Genomic DNA, 21,128 nt, shown 5'->3' with positions numbered 1-21,128 from the left:
AAAACAAATGGAAACAGGCATTAGCACTATGGCACACAATTAGGGCTGAGAGGCTACAGAAACAGTACTTGATTGACACATGTCGCACATGACTAATACACTGCCATGCATGCACCGTCACTGCGTGTGATGGGGAGGCAGATGGCACACATTGCTGACACCAAGATGGAAGATGAACACATTTGCTGCATGCTGCCTAGCAGTGGCATCACACATTGGCCAGTGATTGGCAGGTCAAATACACATGCCATCACACAGATGGCATGTACCCTAGCCATGAAGTGAAGAGGGAGAGGAGGTCACCAATTGTTCATTCAGTCCAGTTTGCTCATATAATTGATTATTTTCATTGTAATGGTTCAAATGTTTAACCTGCAGCTGCCAATCAAAAATGGTCCTATAGCACAGGGACATGTCTAAACTAATCATGTCCAGAAACTGAGCCAGTCCACTGTACCATAGCCATGTCAGACATGTGACAATAGGACTGAGAAATCCCGAGTAAAAGTGGTGGTATGCAAACAAGCTGCCTGAATAAACAGAGGTAAATAAGCAACAGTGTTGTGGCAAGATGACACTCCAAGGGCAACTGGCGTGGTGTTGGGCTGGATGTCTAATGTTGGCTGTAGGGATGCTGCTATACCCAAATGCTGGTGCCAAGAATGTATAGGAAGAGGCACATGGGTGACCCAAACCACTCAGGCACACACACCCTCCCCTGGCACCCAAACAGAAGCCCTCCCACACACACCATGCACATGTATGACACACACATGCATGTGCACTCACCGGACAATGCCTCGTAATCTGCCAGTTCTCCCACGCCTTGGATCTGTTCCTCCGTGACGTAGGTCCCAGCAACCTGCTCATGTGGAGTGAGTTCTATGTCATCTGCTGGAGACCCACCTCCAGTCACTAGAGTTGCGGCATGACTTGAGGCCAGCTTATTCTTTGCCCTGCGCTTCAGGTCATTCCAGCGCTTGTAGCATTCATTAGCTGTGCACCTCACGATTCCAAGGGCACTTATGATGTCCGCAATGGTCTGCCAGTGTGCCTGACGTTGTGCAGGTGTGGTCTTGGATCCTGCAACAATCACCATTTTGCGGTCATGTGCGGACACATACTCTACAAGTGCATTCAGTTCGGCCTCATTGAAGCTGGGCTTCCTTGACGGGCCGGATTGTGTAGCCGTGTCTGGGGCATCAGCCTCTACTGGACGAGCACTCTTCCTCTTCCGCTTGGAAGGTGGTGGGGATACTGAGTGTCCTACGCCGCTCTGGACACTAGGGGCAGGAGCGTGGGATTACACACTCAGCATGGGAGTTGGTGCAGGCATTAGCTCAAGTGTGATGGTGTCAGGGGAATGTCAGCATGATGGACTTGGACCGACATTGTCCTGGATGGGTGTGTGAGAGGTGGGGTGGATGGAGCCGCAGCTGCCCCTGCATCCTCCCAAGCCTGCCTACGCGGGGCAGCAGATGACCTAGCTGCCCCTGATCCACGTGGCCTGATGACACCAACGTTCACCGGCGCATGTGGCCTAGACCTGCTGACCTGGAAGTCAGCCATGGAGTCACCCTGTGCCAGGTCTGGTTCCACAGTGGGCTGGTCCAACAAGGGCTGAGCATGGATGGTGTCAGCCACGGTAACCTCAACCAGGGGGGGGGCATGGGTGTCCCTGACTGCTCCTCCACACATGGGGGGCTAGGGGCACCATGCAAGTCACGGCCACGTCCCCTACTGGATCCACCACGGCCACCACTTGGGGCTCGGCCACCTTTGCCACCCTTATGGCTTGGTCGCCTCCCAGCCATGGCACTGATGTTATTGTGCGTATGGGAGTCGATGTGAACTATTGTCTTTGGAAATTGGGGGTCAAAGGGGTTGGGTACCAGATGGTAATCGTACCCTAGTGCTCTAGCGAGGCTGTATGTCACCCCTGGGGAAAGATAACGGGTCACGCAACGCACAGGCACCCCAATAAAGTGAAGTAAGGTGCACGCAACCCCACCTAGACCACGTGCGTGGAAAAATAAACCTGCACTACGCTGTGGCACCCAGAAACACAAGAATGAACGTTTGCGTGGCACGCGCAGCCTAGAATGACCTCTGAAGGGGTACGCGACACACGGGGCAAGCACAGATGTTAAATACATGCGCGACTCACCGTCTGCCAGGAACAAAAGCGTGAAAAATATGCGCGTGTGCGCATTGGCAACACCCCCGCCAAAAGAAGAATTGTACGCTGTCTGAGGAGACAGGACAACAGTAGAAGGGAACGCTGTTTGAGGAAACAGGCCCAGGAAAAAGAGGAAACGAGAAAAAGCTGTCAGAGGTAACAGGAGTACGAACAGGAAACTCTGTGAAGTAAATCGCATGTGAATCCACAAGAAGTACAGAATTCACCCACTCGCTCTCCACGAAAAGCACGTACAAGGAAATGGTGTTCTACACGTACCTTTTATACCCACGTCACAGACACGCATATGCGATGAGGACATTTCCACCAATTACGCGCTTTGACACTCGGACGTGTATCTCTTCATTTTTACACGCGCCATTTTCTACGGCCATGCGCGTGATGTCACAGCTGCGCATGGTGGCCTTTGGGCCAATGAAATCGCATATGCAAGCACACGTGGTAAAACTGCACGTCCAAGTGTCATCGCGTGTAATCGGAGGGAAGTGAGCGTACACGCGATTGGCCTGGGTACGTGTATTTCTGGGGTGCGCAGGAAGTTCTACACGCGATTGGTGGAAATCCATGTGTGCTCTGTCATCACGTGTAATGAGGGAAACACCCGCGCGCGTCATGTCACAGACGCGCTTACGAGCTAAGGGCCTTTGGTCCAATGAAATCGCATATGCGTGCTGACGTACATACGCGCTAAGGACCTTTCCTCGATTCACACGCAGACGTGCAGGATTTTCACGTGCTAAATCACTCCGTATCAAGCTGGCCACGCGTAAGCACACGGAAGACCACGCTCCTGCCCAGAAGGCGGAATTACTGCCCCCCAGGGCCCCGAGCACGCTCCCACCTGCCATCTGCTGCTGCCTGACTGCCTGCTGCCCACGTGCCCTGCCATTTGCTGCCTGCACATCAGCCAGGGGTGCTGTTGCTGTGACCACCCCTGCTGGAACCGAAGACTCCCGACTGGGATTCCATCGCTCCACAGCCCAGCCCCAGGACCCAGTTGCCTACCCACTCCTGCCTCTGGGGTTGTCATGTCGGGCACTGCAACATCTGGCACCACTGACAATCCCCGGCCAGAGAGGCATAGGGGCACCAGCTTCAGTGCCAGGGAAGTTGGTGTCCTGGTGGAGCAAGTCCTGGGGCAGTATGATGCCCTCTACGGAAGTGTGCGCGCCGACAAGGAAGGACGGACTCGGATCTGGACGGACATCGTGGAGGGGGTGGCATTCCGCGACTTCCAACATGTCAAGAAGCGATGGGAGGACTTCAGGTCCAGGACCCTGAACAAGGCCCAGTGCCTCTTGAAGGCAGCGGATGCTAAGGGGCGCCGGGGCCAGTTGTCGGAAGATCAGATGAGGGTCCTGGAACGCATATCCCCAGCGCTCCACGTCCAGGTCCTTGAGAGGCAGACCCGTCTGGAGTCGAGCGGTAAGTGTACATGCATCATGATTGTAAGCTATGCGTGTGGTGATGTGCCAGTAGTGTGCCGGTTGCACATCTGTTTGTATGGGGCCGAGTATGGGTGGGGGTGTACAGCGCTGTGAGGCAAAAACATGCGAGGGCTGTCATGTGTGAGACATGGATGGTGCTTGTGTGTGTATGCTTGCATGCCAAATGCAGTTGTGGCACACATGTTTGGATGAATGTGTATGTAAGTGGGCATGTTCGTGATGTCACGCATGTATGTTGTTTTCAGCTGCATGTATCAGCACTGTGTACATGTGCATGTGTGTGTATTTGACAAGGGTGCAACAGTGATGCAACATGGATGCATGTGACAGAGGGATGTGGAAGCCTGATTGGCAGATGTGACATGAATGCCCATCGGAACACTGCAACAGTTGGCTGAGGTGTACACATGCATGGTGGTGGTGTGCATGCATGTGTAGCGCACTCCCTGTGTTGCATGTGATGTCTGGCTCACCTTTGCCTGCTCATACTGTTGTATGTGTATGGATGGTGCTGGCAGTTACAATGTGGCTGTGGTATGGCTCATGTGTGCAAGTTGAAATTACATGTGTGTTGCCGATTGTGATGCCATGTCTGAGGTTTGCCAATGCCACTCATGTGCAACTGTCATGTGTGTATGTGTCCATTGTACAGTGCCCTGATGCCTGTGTTTTATTTCTCCCTGTCTGCAGCGTCAACTGATGAAGAGGGCGGAGAAGGTGCTGTGGAGCACAGCAACGGGGATCGCACCGCGAGCCGGAGACGCAAGGCCCGGCTCCCCACCCAGGTTGTGATCTCGTCGGGGAGTGAGGAGTCCGGTGCCGCGTTCCAGGCCGCAGCTGCCGGGGGGAGGTCCAGGAGGCGGAGGTCGGAGTTCGACTCCTCGGCAGCAGAAGGGGCAGGTGGGACCCCACAGGGCCCAACGGGGGAAGATGGCACGGAGTCATCCAGGTTGGTGGGGGGTTTGGCGGAGGAGGAGGCCGTGCAAGCAACAGAGACGGGGTCTGGAGGTGGGGATTCCACTGGTGCTAGTTGTGCAGTGCAGGACCAGGGACAGGAGGCAGCACAGGTCGCCGCGGAGGTGCCAGTGTGCAATCCTGTCCCTGATCCTGTCACTGCACCATCTTGCACCAGCAGGAATGCCTACGTCCAGACCCGTTTTCAGGCAGGGGATGAGCTCACGACAACTGGCCTTCCTCTGCCTGTGGACGTGGCTATCCGGGTCCGGGTTGAGCCTTTCCTGACTGGTGTGGTGTTACGTCAACGGGCCATGCAAGGTGACCTGCAGTCTTTTCATGAGGAGACTGCACATCATCTCGAATGGCTCGTTGACCGCGTCGGCCTACTGGGACAGGTCACCCAGGCCGGATTCCTCCGTTTGATGGGGCTTGCTACGACCCCCTCCTCAACTGAACCCCCTATGCGCCAGTCGTCCTCCGTGCCATCTTCCCACCCATCAGTCACCTGGGTGCCCTGTGGAGCTGCCTCTGACGGTGCGGCCAGGCTGGTGGAGGAGGCATCCCTGCCACAGTCGGGAGTCGGACGTCCAGCAGGGGTGGCCACATCAACAACTGCACCCCAGCCAGCGGAGGATGTGCAGGCAGCAGGAGGCAGTGCATGGGCAGAGGTGCAGCAGCAGCAACGTGGTGGGAGCCATGATGGCTGGGGGCCTTCCACATCAGAGGGGCAGGCATCGGCCGGAGGGCAGGAGGACCCAGGACGGGAAGTGTCTTCCGTGTGGCAGCGGTTGGGCCACGCCATAGATGCGGAGCGGCAGCGGGCGGAAGAGGCACGGCTCACGATGGTCAGGGCGGAGAACTCCATGCAGAGGGCCCTCAGGCGTGCCGAGTGCCTCGAGGCAATCCACAGGGAGTTTGGGGGGAACATGTGGACGGCCCTGCGGACCCTCGGGGCCATGGAGGAGGAGCACCTCCGGGACATTGAGCAGGAGTTTGATGATGCCCTGGCCCGGAACATCAAGAAGTGAGCCGTCGGACTAGCCCGCTGCCCTTGTAAATAGTTATATAGTTAGTGTTAGGTTTCCTTTGGTTTGGCTTTTGGACAATGGGCCACATTTTTGTATATGTTTTTTTTTTTAGGTAGTGTTATTAGATAGGTTTAATTTCTTCGGTTGGGATCATGGACCCTGGATAGTTATCTGTACATAGTTGACTTTTGGATTTTCAATTTTTATTATGATTTCGCCATGGAGCAATGGTTTTCGATTTTAATTTGTGACTTTGGACACCTTTCCTTTGCATTATGATTTGTGGTTTAGCATTTTTTCACAGGCCTGCTGTTTTTTTTGTGTTAAATTTCTATTATTGTTTGTTTATTTTTGAATCAATTTATGTTGCTTTTAATACATATTTTTTCTTCAAAGTTCAATGTGTAGTATCATCTCATTGGTTTCATGCATATCATGATATGGGTCTTGACATTCACTGACACCCATTGGGTGTATGTGAGGGACGTGTCTTCATTTCAAAACTTGCAATTGGGCTTCTGTCATTTTTTTGCAATTTCTAAGTGGGTGGATGCAATACTCGGGTGGGTGTTTGCCATTTGGAGGCTGACCATAAGGGCCAGGGATCTACATTGTGGTGACATGTTGGCTGGGAGACGTGAATGGGGGCCTGGTGGAGGCTGCCCCTGCACTGCTGGGGGGTGGGAGTGATGGGAGACATGAGTGGGGGCCTGGTGGAGGCTGCCCCTGGTGGCTAGGGGGTGGAGGTGCAGGGAGACATGAGTTGGACATGAGTGGGGGCCTGGTGGAGGCTGCCCCTGCACTGCTCGGGGGTGGGAGTGATGGGAGACATGAATGGGGGCCTGGTGGAGGCTGCCCCTGCACTGCTGGGGGGTGGGGGTGATGGGAGACATGGGTGGGGGCTTGGTGGAGGCTGCCCCTGCACTGCTGGGGGGTGGGGGTGATGGGAGACATGAGTGGGGGCCTGGTGGAGGCTGCCCCTGGTGGCAGGGGGTGGGGGTAATAGGGGACATGAGTGGGGGCCTGGTGGAGGCTGCCCCTGGTGGCTGGGGGGTGGGGGTGATGGGAGACATGAGTGGGGGCCTGGTGGAGGCTGCCCCTGCACTGCTGGGGGGTGGGGGTGATGGGAGACATGAGTGGGGGCCTGGTGGAGGCTGCACCTGCACTGCTGGGGGGTGGGGGTGATGGGAAACATGAGTGGGGGCCTGGTGGAGGGTGCTCTTGGTGGCTGGGGGGTGGGGTGATGGGAGACATGGGTGGGGGCTTGGTGGAGGCTGCCCCTGCACTGCTGGGGGGTGGGGGTGATGGGAGACATGAGTGGGGGCCTGGTGGAGGCTGCCCCTGCACTGCTGGGGCGTGGGGGTGATGGGAGACATGAGTGGGGGCCTGGTGGAGGCTGCCCCTGGTGGCAGGGGGTGGGGGTGATGGGAGACATGGGTGGGGGCCTCGTGGAGGCTGCCCCTGCACTGCTGGGGGGTGGGGGTGATGGGAGACATTAGTGGGGGCCTGGTGGAGGCTGCCCCTGCACTGCTGGGGGGTGGGTGTGATGGGAGACATGAGTGGGGGCCTGGTGGAGGCTGCCCCTGCACTGCTGGGGGGTGGGGGTGATGGGAGACATGGGTGGGGGCCTGGTGGAGGCTGCCCCTTGACTGCTGGGGGGTGGGGGTGATTGGAGACATGGGTGGGGGCCTGGTGGAGGCTGCCCCTGGTGGCTGGGGGGTGGGGGTGCAGGGAGACATGAGTTGGACATGAGTGGGGGCCTGGTGGAGGCTGCCCCTGCACTGCTGGGGGTGGGGGTGATGGGAGACATGGGTGGGGGCCTGTTGGAGTCTGCCCCTGCACTGCTGGGGGGTGGGGGTGATGGGAGACATGAGTGGGGGCCTGGTGGAGGCTGCCCCTGGTGGCTGGGGGGTGGGGGTGCAGGGAGATATGAGTTGGACATGAGTGGGGGCCTGGTGGAGGCTGCCCCTGCACTGCTGGTGGGTGGTGGTGGTGGTAGACATGGGTGGGGGCCTGGTGGAGGCTGCCCCTGCACTGCTGCGGGGTGGGGTGATGGGAGACATGGGTGGGGGCCTGGTGGAGGCTGCCCCTGGTGGCTGGGGGGTGGGGGTGCAGGGAGACATGAGTTGGACATGAGTGGGGGCCTGGTGGAGACTGCCCCTGCACTGCTGGGGGGTGGCGGTGGTGGTAGACATGGGTGGGGGCCTGGTGGAGTCTGCCCCTGCACTGCTGGGGGGTGGGGGTGATGGGAGACATGAGTGGGGGCCTGGTGGAGGCTGTCCCTGCACTGCTGGGGGGTGGGGGTGATGGGAGACATGAGTGGGGGCCTGGTGGAGGCTGCCCCTGGTGGCAGGGGGGTGGGGGTGATGGGAGACATGGGTGGTGGCCTGGTGGAGGCTGCCCCTGCACTGCTGGGGGGTGGGGGTGATGGGAGACATGAGTGGGGGCCTGGTGGAGGGTGCCCCTGCACTGCTGGGGGGTGGGGGTGATGGGAGACATGGGTGGGGTCCTGGTGGAGGCTGCCCCTGGAGGCTGGGGGTGGGGGTGATGGAGACATGGGTGGGGGTCTGGTGGAGGCTGCCCCTGCACGGCTGGGCGGTGGGGGTGATGGGAGACATGGGTGGGGGCCTGGTGGAGGCTGCCCCTGGTGGCTGGGGGGTGGGGGTGATGGGAGACATGAGTGGGGGCCTGGTGGAGGCTGCCCCTGCACAGCTGGGGGGTGGGGGTGATGGGAGACATGGGTGGGGGCCTGGTGGAGGCTGCCCCTGGTGGCTGAGGGGTGGGGGTGCAGGGAGACATGAGTGGGGTCCTGGTGGAGGCTGCCCCTGCACTGCTGGGGGGTGGGGGGTAATAGGGGACATGAGTGGGGGCCTGGTGGAGGCTGCCCCTGGTGGCTGGGGGTGATGGGAGACATGAGTGGGGGCCTGGTGGCGGCTGCCCCTGCACTGCTTGGGGGTGGGGGTGATGGGAGACATGAGTGGGGGCCTGGTGGAGGCTGCCCCTGCACTGCTGGGGGGTGGGGGTGATGGGAAACATGAGTGGGGGCCTGGTGGAGGGTGCTCCTGGTGGCTGGGGGTGGGGTGATGGGAGACATGAGTGGGGGCCTGGTGGAGGCTGCCCCTGCACTGCTGGGGGGTGGGGGTGATGGGAGACATGAGTGGGGGCCTGGTGGAGGCTGCCCCTGGTGGCTGGGGGGTGGGGGTGATGGGAGACATGAGTGGGGGCCTGGTGGAGGCTGCCCCTGGTGGCTAGGGGGTGGGGGTGCAGGGAGACATGAGTTGGACATGAGTGGGGGCCTGGTGGAGGCTGCCCCTGCACTGCTGGGGGGTGGGGGTGATGGGAGACATGGGTGGGGGCCTGGTGGAGGCTGCCCCTGCACTGCTGGGGGGTGGGGGTGATGGGAGACATGAGTGGGGGCCTGGTGGAGGCTGCCCCTGCACTGCTGGGGGGTGGGGGTGATGGGAGACATGGGTGGGGTCCTGGTGGAGGCTGCCCCTGGTGGCTGGGGGTGGGGGTGATGGAGACATGGGTGGGGGTCTGGTGGAGGCTGCCCCTGCACGGCTGGGCGGTGGGGGTGATGGGAGACATGGGTGGGGGCCTGGTGGAGGCTGCCCCTGGTGGCTGGGGGGTGGGGGTGATGGGAGACATGAGTGGGGGCCTGGTGGAGGCTGCCCCTGCACAGCTGGGGGGTGGGGGTGATGGGAGACATGGGTGGGGGCCTGGTGGAGGCTGCCCCTGGTGGCTGAGGGGTGGGGGTGCAGGGAGACATGAGTGGGGTCCTGGTGGAGGCTGCCCCTGCACTGCTGGCGGGTGGGGGTAATAGGGGACATGCGTGGGGGCCTGGTGGAGGCTGCCCCTGGTGGCTGGGGGTGATGGGAGACATGAGTGGGGGCCTGGTGGAGGCTGCCCCTGCACTGCTGGGGGGTGGGGGTGATGGGAGACATGAGTGGGGGCCTGGTGGAGGCTGCCCCTGCACTGCTGGGGGGTGGGGGTGATGGGAGACATGGGTGGGGTCCTGGTGGAGGCTGCCCTGGTGGCTGGGGGTGGGGGGATGGGAGACATGGGTGGGGGTCTGGTGGAGGCTGCCCCTGCATGGCTGGGCGTTGGGGGTGATGGGAGAAATGGGTGGGGGCCTGGTGGAGGCTGCCCCTGGTGGCTGGGGGTGGGGGTGATGGGAGACATGAGTGGGGGCCTGGTGGAGGCTGCCCCTGCACTGCTGGAGGGTGGGGGTGATGGGAGACATGGGTGGGGGCCTGGTGGAGGCTGCCCCTGCACTGCTGGGGGGTGGGGGTAATAGGGGACATGAGTGGGGGCCTGGTGGAGGCTGCCCCTGGTGGCTGTGGGGTGGTGGTTATGGGAGACATGAGTGGGGGCCTGGTGGAGGCTGCCCCTGGTGGCTGGGGGGTGGGGGTGCAGGGAGACATGAGTTGGACATGAGTGGGGGCCTGGTGGAGGCTGCCCCTGCACTGCTGGGGGGTGGGGGTAATAGGGGACATGAGTGGGGGCCTGGTGGAGGCTGCCCCTGGTGGCTGGGGGATGGGGGTGATGGGAGACATGAGTGGGGGCCTGGTGGAGGCTGCTCCTGCACTGCTGGGGGGTGGGGGTTCTGGGAGACATGAGTGGGGGCCTGGTGGAGGCTGCCCCTGGTGGCAGGGGGGTGAGGGTGATGGGAGACATGGGTGGGGGCCTGGGGGAGGCTGCCCCTGCACTGCTGGGGGGTGGGGGAGATGGGAGACATGAGTGGGGGCCTGGTGGAGGCTGCCTCTGCACTGCTGGGGGGTGGGGGTGATGGGAGACATGAGTGGGGGCCTGGTGGAGGCTGCCCCTGCACTGCTGGAGGGTGGGGGTGATGGGAGACATGGGTGGGGGCCTGGTGGAGGCTGCCCCTGCACTGCTGGAGGGTGGGGGTGATGGGAGACATGAGTGGGGGCCTGGTGGAGGCTGCCCCTGGTGGCAGGGGGGTGAGGGTGATGGGAGACATGGGTGGGGGCCTGGTGGAGGCTGCCCCTGCACCTGCTGGGGGGTGGGGGTGATGGGAGACATGAATGGGGGCCTGGTGGAGGCTGCCTCTGCACTGCTGGGGGGTGGGGGTGATGGGAGACATGAGTGGGGGCCTGGTGGAGGCTGCCCCTGCACTGCTGGAGGGTGGGGGTGATGGGAGACATGGGTGGGGGCCTGGTGGAGGCTGCCCTGCACTGCTGGAAGGTGGGGGTGATGGGAGACATGGGTGGGGGCCTGGTGGAGGCTGCCCCTGCACTGCTGGGGGTGGGGGTGATGGGAGACATGGGTGGGGACCTGGTGGAGGCTGCCCCTGGTGGCTAGGGGGTGGGGGTGCATGGAGACATGAGTTGGACATGAGTGGGGGCCTGGTGGAGGCTGCCCCTGCACTGCTGGGGGGTGGGGTGATGGGAGACATGGGTGGGGCCTGGTGGAGGCTGCCCCTGCACTGCTGGGGGGTGGGGGTGATGGGAGACATGGGTGGGGGCCTGGTGGAGGCTGCCCCTGGTGGCTGGGGGGTGGGGGTATAGGGAGACATGAGTTGGACATGAGTGGGGGCCTGGTGGAGGCTGCCCCTGCACTGCTGGGGGTGGCGGTGGTGGTAGACATGGGTGGGGGCCTGGTGGAGGCTTCCCCTGCACTGCTGGGGGGTGGGGGTGATGGGAGACATGGGTGGGGGCCTGGTGGAGGCTGCCCCTGGTGGCTGGGGGTGGGGGTGCAGGAGACATGAGTTGGACATGAGTGGGGCCTGGTGGAGGCTGCCCCTGCACTGCTGGGGGTGGCGGTGGTGGTAGACATGGGTGGGGGCCTGGTGGAGGCTGCCCCTGCACTGCTGGGGGGTGGGGGTGATGGGAGACATGAGTGGGGGCCTGGTGGAGGCTGCCCCTGGTGGTAGGGGGGTGGGGGTGATGGGAGACATGGGTGGGGGCCTGGTGGAGGCTGCCCCTGGTGGCTAGGGGGTGGGGGTGCAGGGAGACATGAGTTGGACATGAGTGGGGGCCTGGTGGAGGCTGCCCCTGCACTGCTGGGGGGTGGGGGTGATGGGAGACATGGGTGGGGGCCTGGTGGAGGCTGCCCCTGCACTGCTGGGGGGTGGGGGTGATGGGAGACATGAGTGTGGGCCTGGTGGAGGCTGCCCCTGCACTGCTGGGGGGTGGGGGTGATGGGAGACATGGGTGGGGTCCTGGTGGAGGCTGCCCCTGGTGGCTGGGGGTGGGGGTGATGGAGACATGGGTGGGGGTCTGGTGGAGGCTGCCCCTGCACGGCTGGGCAGTGGGGGTGATGGGAGACATGGGTGGGGGCCTGGTGGAGGCTGCCCCTGGTGGCTGGGGGTGGGGTGATGGGAGACATGAGTGGGGGCCTGGTGGAGGCTGCCCCTGCACAGCTGGTGGGTGGGGGTGATGGGAGACATGGGTGGGGGCCTGGTGGAGGCTGCCCCTGGTGGCTGAGGGGTGGGGGTGCAGGGAGACATGAGTGGGGTCCTGGTGGAGGCTGCCCCTGGTGGCTGGGGGTGATGGGAGACATGAGTGGGGGGCCTGGTGGCGGCTGCCCCTGCACTGCTTGGGGGTGGGGGTGATGGGAGACATGAGTGGGGGCCTGGTGGAGGCTGCCCCTGCACTGCTGGGGGGTGGGGGTGATGGGAAACATGAGTGGGGGCCTGGTGGAGGGTGCTCCTGGTGGCTGGGGGGTGGGGGTGATGGGAGACATGAGTGGGGGCCTGGTGGAGGCTGCCCCTGCACTGCTGGGGGTGGTGGTTATGGGAGACATGAGTTCGGGCCTGGTGGAGGCTGCCCCTGGTGGCTGGGGGGTGGGGGTGCAGGGAGACATGAGTTGGACATGAGTGGGGGCCTGGTGGAGGCTGCCCCTGCACTGCTGGGGGGTGGGGGTAATAGGGGACATGAGTGGGGGCCTGGTGGAGGCTGCCCCTGGTGGCTGTGGGGTGGTGGTTATGGGAGACATGAGTGGGGGCCTGGTGGAGGCTGCCCCTGGTGGCTGGGGGGTGGGGGTGCAGGGAGACATGAGTTGGACATGAGTGGGGGCCTGGTGGAGGCTGCCCCTGCACTGCTGGGGGGTGCGGGTAATAGGGGACATGAGTGGGGGCCTGGTGGAGGCTGCCCCTGGTGGCTGGGGGGTGGGGGTGATGGGAGATGGGGGCCTGGTGGAGGCTGCTCCTGCACTGCTGGGGGGTGGGGGTGATGGGAGACATGAGTGGGGGCCTGGTGGAGGCTGCCCTGGTGGCAGGGGGGTGGGGGTGATGGGAGACATGAGTGGGGGCCTGGTGGAGGCTGCCCCTGCACTGCTGGGGGGTGGGGGTGATGGGAGACATGAGTGGGGGCCTGGTGAGGCTGCCTCTGCACTGCTGGGGGGTGGGGGGTGATGGGTGACATGAGTGGGGGCCTGGTGGAGGCTGCCCCTGCACTGCTGGAGGGTGGGGGTGATGGGAGACATGGGTGGGGGCCTGGTGGAGGCTGCCCCTGCACTGCTGGAGGGTGGGGGTGATGGGAGACATGGGTGGGGGCCTGGTGGAGGCTGCCCCTGCACTGCTGGGGGGTGGGGGTGATGGGAGACATGGGTGGGGGCCTGGTGGAGGCTGCCCCTGGTGGCTAGGGGGTGGGGGTGCATGGAGACATGAGTTGGACATGAGTGGGGCCTGGTGGAGGCTGCCCCTGCACTGCTGGGGGTGGGGTGATGGGAGACATGGGTGGGGGCCTGGTGGAGGCTGCCCCTGCACTGCTGGGGGGTGGGGGTGATGGGAGACATGGGTGGGGGCCTGGTGGAGGCTGCCCCTGGTGGCTGGGGGGTGGGGGTATAGGGAGACATGAGTTGGACATGAGTGGGGGCCTGGTGGAGGCTGCCCCTGCACTGCTGGGGGTGGCGGTGGTGGTAGACATGGGTGGGGGCCTGGTGGAGGCTTCCCTCCACTGCTGGGGGTGGGGGTGCAGGGAGACATGAGTTGGACATGAGTGGGGGCCTGGTGGAGGCTGCCCCTGCACTGCTGGGGGTGGCGGTGGTGGGTAGACATGGGTGGGGCCCTGGTGGAGGCTGCTCCTGCTTTGCTGGGGGGTGGGGGGTGATGGGAGACATGAGTGGGGGCCTGGTGGAGGCTGCCCCTGGTGGCAGGGGGGTGGGGGTGATGGGAGACATGGGTGGGGGCCTGGTGGAGGCTGCCCCTGGTGGCTAGGGGGTGGGGGTGCAGGGAGACATGAGTTGGACATGAGTGGGGGCCTGGTGGAGGCTGCCCCTGCACTGCTGGGGGGTGGGGGTGATGGGAGACATGGGTGGGGGCCTGGTGGAGGCTGCCCCTGCACTGCTGGGGGGTGGGGGTGATGTGAGACATGGGTGGGGGCCTGGTGGAGGCTGCCCCTGGTGGCTGGGGGGTGGGGGTGCAGGGAGACATGAGTTGGACATGAGTGGGGGCCTGGTGGAGGCTGCCCCTGCACTGCTGGGGGTGGCGGTGGTGGTAGACATGGGTGGGGCCTGGTGGAGGCTTCCCCTGCACTGCTGGGGGGTGGGGGTGATACGAGACATGGGTGGGGCCTGGTGGAGGCTGCCCCTGGTGGCTGGGGAGTGGGGGTGCAGGGAGACATGAGTTGGACATGAGTGGGGGCCTGGTGGAGGCTGCCCCTGCACTGCTGGGGGTGGCGGTGGTGGTAGACATGGGTGGGGGTCTGGTGGAGGCTGCCCCTGCACTGCTGGGGGGTGGGGGTGATGGGAGACATGAGTGGGGGCCTGGTGGAGGCTGCCCCTGCACTGCTGGGGGGTGGGGGTGATGGGAGACATGAGTGGGGGCTTGGTGGAGGCTGCCCCTGGTGGCAGGGGGGTGGGGGTGATGGGAGACATGGGTGGGGGCCTGGTGAGGCTGCCCCGGCACTGCTGGGGGGTGGGGGTGATGGGAGACATGAGTGGGGGCCTGGGTGGAGTCTGCCCCTGCACTGCTGGGGGGTGGGGGTGATGGGAGACATGGGTGGGGTCCTGGTGGAGGCTGCCCCTGGTGGTGGGTGTGATGGGAGACATGGGTGGGGGCCTGGTGGAGGCTGCACCTGCACTGCTGGGCGTTGGGGGTGATGGGAGACATGGGTGGGGGCCTGGTGGAGGCTGCCCCTGGTGGCTGGGGGTGATGGGAGACATGAGTGGGGGCCTGGTGGAGGCTGCCCTGCACTGCTGGGGGGTGGGGGTAATGGGAGACATGGGTGGGGGCCTGGTGGAGGCTGCCCCTGTGGCTGGGGGGTGGGGGTGATGGGAGACATGAGTGGGGGCCTGGTGGAGGCTGCCCCTGCACTGCTGGGGGTGGGGGTAATGGGAGACATGGTGGGGGCCTGGTGGAGGCTGCCCCTGTGGCTGGGGGGTGGGGGTGATGGGAGACATGGGTGGGGGCCTGGTGGAGGCTGCCCCTGGTGGCTGAGGGGTGGGGGTGCAGGGAGACATGAGTGGGGTCCTGGTGGAGGCTGCCCCTGCACTGCTGGGGGGTGGGGGGTAATAGGGGACATGAGTTGGTGCCTGGTGGAGGCTGCCCCTGGTGGCTGAGGGTGATCGGAGACATGAGTGGGGGCCTGGTGGCGGCTGCCCCTGCACTGCTGGGGGGTGGGGGTGATGGGAGACATGAGTGGGGCCTGGTGGAGGCTGCCCCTGCACTGCTGGGGGGTGGGGGTGATGGGAAACATGAGTGGGGGCCTGGTGGAGGGTGCTCCTGGTGGCTGGGGGGTGGGGGTGATGGGAGACATGAGTGGGGGCCTGGTGGAGGCTGCCCCTGCACTGCTGGAGGGTGGTGGTTATGGGAGACATGAGTGGGGGCCTGGTGGAGGCTGCCCTGGTGGCTGGGGGGTGGGGGGTGCAGGGAGACATGAGTTGGACATGAGTGGGGGCCTGGTGGAGGCTGCCCCTGCACTGCTGGGGGGTGGGGGTGATGGGAGACATGAGTGGGGGCCTGGTGGAGGCTGCTCCTGCACTGCTGGGGGGTGGGGGTGATGGGAGACATGAGTGGGGGCCTGGTGGAGGCTGCCCCTGGTGGCAGGGGGGTGAGGGTGATGGGAGACATGGGTGGGGGCCTGGTGGAGGCTGCCCCTGCACTGCTGGGGGGTGGGGGTGATGGGAGACATGAGTGGGGGCCTGGTGGAGGCTGCCTCTGCACTGCTGGGGGGTGGGCCTGGTGGAGGCTGCCCCTGCACTGCTGGAGGGTGGGGGTAATGGGAGACATGGGTGGGGGTCTGGTGGATGCTGCCCCCTGCACTGCTGGGGGGTGGGGGTGATGGGAGACATGGGTGGGGGCTTGGTGGAGGCTGCCCCTGGGGGCTAGGGGGTGGGGGTGCAGGGAGACATGAGTTGGACATGAGTGGGGGCCTGTGGAGGCTGCCCCTGCACTACTGGGGGGTGGGGTGATGGGAGACATGGGTGGGGGCCTGGTGGAGGCTGCCCCTGCACTGCTGGGGGGTGGGGGTGATGGGAGACATGGGTGGGGGCCTGGTGGAGGCTGCCCCTGGTGGCTGGGGGGTGGATGGGAGACATGAGTGGGGGCCTGGTGGAGGCTGCCCCTGCACTGCTGGGGGGTGGGGTGATGGGAGACATGAGTGGGGCCTGGGGGAGTCTGCCCCTGCACTGCTGGGGGGTGGGGGTGATGGGAGACATGGGTGGGGTCCTGGTGGAGGCTGCCCCTGGTGGTGGGTGTGATGGGAGACATGGTGGGGGCCTGGTGGAGGCTGCCCCTGCACTGCTGGGCGTTGGGGGTGGATGGGAGACATGGGTGGGGGCCTGGTGGAGGCTGCCCCTGCACTGCTGGGGGGTGGGGGTAATGGGAGACATGGGTGGGGGCCTGGTGGAGGCTGCCCCTTGTGGCTGGGGGGTGGGGGTGCAGAGAGACATGAATGGGGGCCTGGTGGAGGCTGCCCCTGCACTGCTGGGAGGTGGGGTAATAGGGGACATGAGTGGAGACCTGGTGGAGGGTGCCCCTGGTGGCTGGGGGTGGGGGTGATGGGAGACATGAGTGGGGGCCTGGTGGAGGCTGCCCCTGCACTGCTGGGGGGTGGGGGTAATGGGAGACATGGGTGGGGGCCTGGTGGAGGCTGCCCCTTGTGGCTGGGGGGTGGGGGTGCAGAGAGACATGAATGGGGGCCTGGTGGAGGCTGCCCCTGCACTGCTGGGAGGTGGGGGTAATAGGGGGACATGAGTGGAGACCTGGTGGAGGGTGCCCCTGGTGGCTGGGGGTGGGGGTGATGGGAGACATGAGTGGGGGCCTGGTGGAGGCTGCCCCTGCACTGCTGGTGGGTGGGGGTGATGGAGACATGAGTGGGGGCCTGGTGGAGGCTGCCCGTGCACTGCTGGGGGGTGGGGGTGATAGGGACATGAGTGGGGGCCTGGTGGAAGCTGCCCCTGGTGGCTGGGGGGTGGAGGTGCAGGGAGACATGAGTTGGACAAGAGTGGGGGCCTGGTGGAGGCTGCCCCTGCACTGCTGGGGGGTGGCGGTTGTGGTAGACATGGGTGGGGGCCTGGTGGAGGCTGCCCCTGCACTGCTGGGGGTGGGGGTGATGGGAAACATGGGTGGGGGCCTGGTGGAGGCTGCCCATGGTGGCTGGGGGGTGGGGGTGCAGGGAGACATGAGTTGGACATGAGTGGGGGCCTGGTGGAGGCTGCCCCTGCACTGCTGGGGGGTGGGGGTAATAGGGGACATGAGTGGGGGCCTGGTGGAAGCTGCCCCTGGTGGCTGGGGGGTTGGGGTGCAGGGAGACATGAGTTGGACATGAGTGGGGCCTGGTGGAGGCTGCCCCTGGAGTGCTGGGGGTGGCGGTGGTGGTAGACATGGGTGGGGCCTGGTGGAGGCTTCCCCTGCACTGCTGGGGGGTGGGGGTGATGGGAGACATGGGTGGGGGCCTGGTGGAGGCTGCCTCTGCACTGCTGGGGGGTGGGGTGATGGGAGACATGAGTGGGGGCCTGGTGGAGGCTGCCCCTGCACTGCGGAGGGTGGGGGTAATGGGAGACATGGGTGGGGGCCTGGTGGAGGCTGCCCCTGCACTGCTGGGGGGTGGGGGTGATGGGAAACATGGGTGGGGGCTTGGTGGAGGCTGCCTCTGCACTGCTGGGGGGTGGGGTGATGGGAGACATGAGTGGGGGCCTGGTGGAGGCTGCCCCTGCACTGCCGGAGGGTGGGGGTAATGGGAGACATGGGTGGGGGCCTGGTGGAGGCTGCCCCTGCACTGCTGGGGGGTGGGGGTGATGGGAGACATGGGTGGGGGCTTGGTGGAGGCTGCCCCTGGTGGCTAGGGGGTGGGGGTGCAGGGAGACATGAGTTGGACATGAGTGGGGGCCTGGTGGAGGCTGCCCCTGCACTGCTGGGGGGGTGGGGTGATGGGAGACATGGGTGGGGGCCTGGTGGAGGCTGCCCCTGCACTGCTGGGGGGTGGGGGTGATGGGAGACATGGGGTGGGTGCCTGGTGGAGGCTGCCCCTGTGGGCTGGGGGGTGGGGGTGCAGGGAGACATGAGTTGGACCATGAGTGGGGGCCTGGTGGAGGCTGCCCCTGCACTGCTGGGGTGGCGGTGGTGGTAGACACGGGTGGGGGCCTGTGGAGGCTGCCCCTGCACTGCTGGGGGGTGGGGGTGATGGGAGACATGAGTGGGGGCCTGGTGGAGGCTGCCCCTGGTGGCAGGGGGGTGGGGGTGATGGGAGACATGGGTGGGGGCCTGGTGGAGGCTGCCCCTGCACTGATGGGGGGTGGGGGTGATGGGAGACATGAGTGGGGGCCTGGGGGAGTCTGCGCCTGCACTGCTGGGGGATGGGGGTGATGGGAGACATGGGTGGGGTCCTGGTGGAGGCTGCCCCTGGTGGTGGGTGTGATGGGAGACATGGGTGGGGGCCTGGTGGAGGCTGCCCCTGCACTACAGGGCGTTGGGGGTGATTGGAGACATGGGTGGGGGCCTGGTGGAGGCTGCCCCTGGTGGCTGGGGGGTGGGGGTAATGGGAGACATGAGTGGGGGCCTGGTGGAGGCTGCCCCTGCACTGCTGGGGGGTGGGGGTAATGGGAGACATGGGTGGGGGCCTGGTGGAGGCGCCCCTTGTGGCTGGGGGGGTGGGGGGTGCAGAGAGACATGAATGGGGGCCTGGTGGAGGCTGCCCTGCACTGCTGGGAGGTGGGGTAATAGGGGACATGAGTGGAGGCCTGGTGGAGGGTGCCCCTGGTGGCTGGGGGTGGGGGTGATGGGAGACATGAGTGGGGGCCTGGATGAGGCTGCCCCTGCACTGCTGGTGGGTGGGGGTGATGGGAGACATGAGTGGGGGCCTGGTGGAGGCTGCCCGTGCACTGCTGGGGGGTGGGGGTGATAGGGGACATGAGTGGGGGCCTGGTGGAAGCTGCCCCTGGTGGCTGGGGGGTGGAGGTGCAGGGAGACATGAGTTGGACAAGAGTGGGGCCTGGTGGAGGCTGCCCCTGCACTGCTGGGGGGTGGCGGTGGTGGTAGACATGGGTGGGGGCCTGGTGGAGGCTGCCCCTGCACTACTGGGGTGGGGGTGATGGGAGACATGGGTGGGGGCCTGGTGGAGGCTGCCCCTGGTGGCTGGGGGGGTGGGGGTGCAGGGAGACATGAGTTGGACATGAGTGGGGGCCTGGTGGAGGCTGCCCCTGCACTGCTGGGGGGTGGGGGTAATAGGGGACATGAGTGGGTGCCTGGTGGAAGCTGCCCCTGGTGGCTGGGGGGGGGGGTGCAGGGAGACATGAGTTGGACATGAGTGGGGCCTGGTGGAGGCTGCCCCTGCACTGCTGGGGGGTGGCGGTGGTGGTAGACATGGGTGGGGCCTGGTGGAGGCTTCCCCTGCACTGCTGGGGGGTGGGGGTGATGGGAGACATGGGTGGGGGCCTGGTGGAGGCTGCCCCTGGTGGCTGGGGGTGGGGGTGCAGGGAGACATGAGTTGGACATGAGTGGGGGCCTGGTGGAGGCTGCCCCTGCACTGCTGGGGGTGGCGGTGGTGGTAGACACGGGTGGGGGCCTGGTGGAGGCTGCCCCTGCACTGCTGGGGGGTGGGGGTGATGGGAGACATGAGTGGGGGCCTGGTGGAGGCTGCCCCTGGTGGCAGGGGGGTGGGAGTGATGGGAGACATGGGTGGGGGCCTGGTGGAGGCTGCCCCTGCACTGCTGGGGGGTGGGGGTAATGGGAGACATGGGTGGGGGCCTGGTGGAGGCTGCCCCTTGTGGCTGGGGGGTGGGGGTGCAGAGAGACCTGGGGGCCTGGTGGAGGCTGCCCCTGAACTGCTGGGAGGTGGGGGTAATAGGGGACATGAGTGGGGGCCTGGTGGAGGGTGCCCCTGGTGGCTGGGGGTGGGGGTGATGGGAGACATGAGTGGGGGCCTGGTGGAGGCTGCCCCTGCCCTGCTGGTGGGTGGGGGTGATGGGAGACATGAGTGGGGGCCTGGTGGAGGCTGCCCCTGGTGGCTGGGGGGTGGGGGTGCAGGGAGACATGAGTTGGACATGAGTGGGGGCCTGGTGGAGGCTGCCCCTGCACTGCTGGGGGGTGGGGGTAATAGGGGACATGAGTGGGGGCCTGGTGGAAGCTGCCCCTGGTGGCTGGGGGGTGGGGGTGATGGGAGACATGAGTGGGGGCCTGGTGGAGGCGGCCCCTGCACTGCTGGGGGATGAGGGTAATAGGAGACATGAGTGGGGGCCTGGTGGAGGCTGCCCCTGCACTGCTGGGGGTTGGGGGTGATGGGAGACATCGGTGGGGGCCTGGTGGAGGCTGCCCCTGCACTGCTGGGGGGTGGGGGTGATGGGAGACATGGGTGGGGGCCTGGTGGAGGCTGCCCCTGGTGGCTGGGGGGTGGGGGTGCAGGGAGACATGAGTTGGACATGAGTGGGGGCCTGGTGGAGGCTGCCCCTGCACTGCTGGGGGGTGGGGGTAATAGGGGACATGAGTGGGGGTCTGGTGGAGGCTGCCCCTGGTGGCTGGGGGGTGGGGGTGATGGGAGACATGAGTGGGGGCCTGGTGGAGGCTGCCCCTGCACTGCTGGGGGCTGCGGGTAATAGGGGATATGAGTGGGGGCTTGGTGGAGGCTGCCCCTGGTGGCTGGGGGTGGGGGTGATGGGAGACATGAGTGGGGGCCTGGTGGAGGCTGCCCCTGCACTGCTGGGGGGTGGGGGTGATGGGAGACATGCGTGGGGGCCTGGTGGAGGCTGCCCCTGCACTGCTGGGGTTGGGGGTGATGGGAGACATGAGTGGGGGCCTGGTGGAGGCTGTCCCTGCACTGTTGGGGGGTGGGTGTGATGGGAGACATGGGTGGGGGCCTGGTGGAGGCTGCCCCTGCACTGCTGGGGGGTGGGGATGATGGGAGACATGGGTGGGGGCCTGGTGGAGGCTGCCCCTGGTGGCTGGGGGGTGGGGGGGGCAGGGACACATGAGTTGGACATGAGTGGGGGCCTGGTGGAGGCTGCCCCTGCACTGCTGGGGGGTGGGGGTAATAGGGGACATGAGTGGGGGCCTGGTGGAGGCTGCCCCTTGTGGTTGGGGGGTGGGGGTGATGGGAG

Source organism: Ambystoma mexicanum, chromosome 5p (genome assembly GCF_040938575.1).
Source record: "Ambystoma mexicanum isolate Mex_15411 chromosome 5p, UKY_AmexF1_1, whole genome shotgun sequence".
Taxonomy (NCBI): Eukaryota; Metazoa; Chordata; class Amphibia; order Caudata; family Ambystomatidae; genus Ambystoma; species Ambystoma mexicanum.
This window is presented reverse-complemented; position numbering follows the sequence as displayed.